Consider the following 2,782-nt stretch of genomic DNA (forward strand, 5'->3'; position numbering starts at 1 on the left):
GCTCCTCCCTGAAATCTCCACCCTTAAAACCTTTAGGAAGCAGGACCCAGTGTGCTCTCCCTCCCTGGAGCACACCTGTATCTTCCCCTTCCCTTCCTCTCTTCCTTCCCCAGGCAGGTTACCATTAGCTTGTACTCCCAAGCTCCAAGGGGGCTTCTGTTACCTCCTTAACTCCTTTCCTAAGCCCATTTCCTCTAAGACTTCTCACACCTCTGTAATTTACCCAGTAAGTGTTCTCTTACTCTTTGGGTCTTGCTCTGAATTATTTCCTAGCCAGAACCCAAGTACCCAGGTTGCTGAACCCAGGTCTGGTCTGACCTCACCCGTCAGACACCTGCACTGTCCCGGCCACCTCAGCAAGTCCTACCTGGGAGGGTTTAATCCAGCAATAATGAGATTTATCTGAAACTGGGTTCCATCAATGTAAGAATCATTCCAACCTCACAAGAATTTTTATGAGTTTATTGTCAGGAAGCAAAACGTCAATGGATTGAGATATTGTTCTGGGGAATGGCAGTTTTGTACCTTATCACAGCCAGAAGCGCAACCAACCTGAAGGAAGTCAGTCCTGCAGGGGTTGTCTTGGAAATGGCTGCGCCCTCCCCCAGCTGTTTCCTGGAGGGTAAGGTTTCAGGCAGGAACCAGCCCTTGGAGCAAAGCGTGGACGTGAAATGATCTGTAATGGAACTATTATTGAAGCTACCTTTGGAAATACTATATCTATAGAGCAGTGGTTCTCAACCTTGGTTGCACATTAGAATCAACTGGGAATCTTTTTAAAATCCTGATTTAAAATCGTGATTTAGTGCAGTGGTTGTGCTCTAGTCTGTGGAAGCAAAAGACCTGTCTGAATTCCAGCTCTGCCCCTTGCTAGGTGATGAGGTGACCCTGAGAATGCACCTCACAGACCCGCACAACAAGGAGCTTAACTGACCAAGGAGCCCGGCTGCTGTTCTCTGAAGTGCAGCCCTGCACCTGTGCCACGGCCTTGCTGCTTTCACAGCTCAGCGGCCAAACAGGACAGAGATGCTAAGGTAGGACTGTTTCTGGGAGACACAATGTTAGGGTTGCTGAAGGAGGAACACACGAGGCCAAGGTGGTAAGGGATTATAACTTTATAAGGTCATCTGGAGACCAGATGGGCTGAGCACCCAGATGACACTAGCACACAAAGATGGGGAGGCGGAGGTTTTTAAAGGACTCTAGGTGGGCTTTTTCTGGGTGGAGAATTCTCTGTGCAGGTGGGGATTCTAGGAAACTCTGGAGGGGAGAGATAATGGTCTTAGCAAGTGGAATGTGGTCTAAGTAAGTGGAATGTCCATTGTGAAGTGGCCTAGAGTTCAGTAACCAGGGGAGAGGGTATGGATTCAATTGTTTGATCAGACCTAACATTCCAGCCTTTTTGTTTTATGGAATAGGGAGGAAGGTCCTATCTTCTGTACTGACTGCCTGCTGAGGAGGGACGTCAAGCGTACAGGGAATGGACTTTGATAGTTGTGGGCTGGACGAGGGATAGAGCAGCATGATTTCCCTGAGAGACTGGTTGGTGAAGGCTCTAAAAAGAAGGACATCTCATCGCATGGTACTCGAAGTCCCCTGTTGAGTGGCTTGGGAGGTAAAAGCTGGTCCTGAGGTTGCCACAGCGTCACTTGTCTGGTTTGGCTGCTTTTCTGGGCCTGGAGCTGAAATACACCTGAGGCCTAGATGTTATCTTTATGGAGGGAAAGCTCAGGGTCTAAGTTGGCTGACTCGTGATATGAAAGGGGAGGATAGGTTACCCTGGGGGCCAGGTTCTTGCTTTCCCAGTTTTGCCCCTTGCTGTGCATCCACAGCTTTCTGGTAGGTCCTGAGACAGGATTTCACAATAGGTAGAGCAGTAGTTGATCTCCCTATGGCAGTTCCAGCCCCTGCTGTGATGCCGAGGGTTAGGAGGAGAGGGATTATCTGGGCTGCCCTTTTGGGCCAGATATGAAAAGCTACCGGGACAGGTAAAGACTGATTATTGGGGCCACATCTACACTGGGTGAGAGATAGACAAGAGTACAGGTTCCTGACCAGTTGATTAGGAGGCAGATGTATGTGTGTGTTATCCCCACAGAGGAAGAAAAACACCTGATCATGGAGACGAGCTGAAAGGTATATAGAGAAGATGTGGACTAAAGGGTATGAGGTTTCTTTCCTTTTCCCAGTTCCGACCTTCAAGCTGAGAGGGTAGTCGCCATGGCATTACCAATAAGAGTGACAGATGAATGGTTGAGAGTCTATTGCAGTGAAAGTGGCAGGAATGTGAGAATGGGCCATTATCCAAGGGGAAAGCAAAAGGGAAGGAAAGGAGCTATTGAAGCCTGGGGCCTGGATGGTTGGATAAGTAAAACAGTCCAGCTATAGGAAATAACCATTGGTTTCTGGGGAGACCTGGTAGTCACCCCTTGGGACCAATGGTCGTTTGGTAGTTCTAGGATAACTGTCGTGTTGCAAGGTGATGATGGGAGATGGCCTATTGTTAAACTGCCCTGTGACCTTGTAAAGCATATGGGGGCTTGGGCGATTAGTGGGGTGGGTAGAGTGATAGGACCTGTGACTGGGAGGGAGGAGCTACCTTAGTAAGAGATAGAATATAAGCACGGAAAAGAATGGAGGACTAATATCCTTCATGAACATAGATGCCAAAATCCTCAATAAAACCTTAGCAAATCAGATCCAGCAGTACATCAGAAAGATCATACACCATGACCAAGTAGGATTTATCCCAGGGATGCAAGGATGGTACAATATCTGCAAA

The sequence above is a fragment of the Myotis davidii genome, unplaced genomic scaffold, assembly GCF_000327345.1.
Source record: "Myotis davidii unplaced genomic scaffold, ASM32734v1 scaffold1885, whole genome shotgun sequence".
NCBI lineage: Eukaryota > Metazoa > Chordata > Mammalia > Chiroptera > Vespertilionidae > Myotis > Myotis davidii.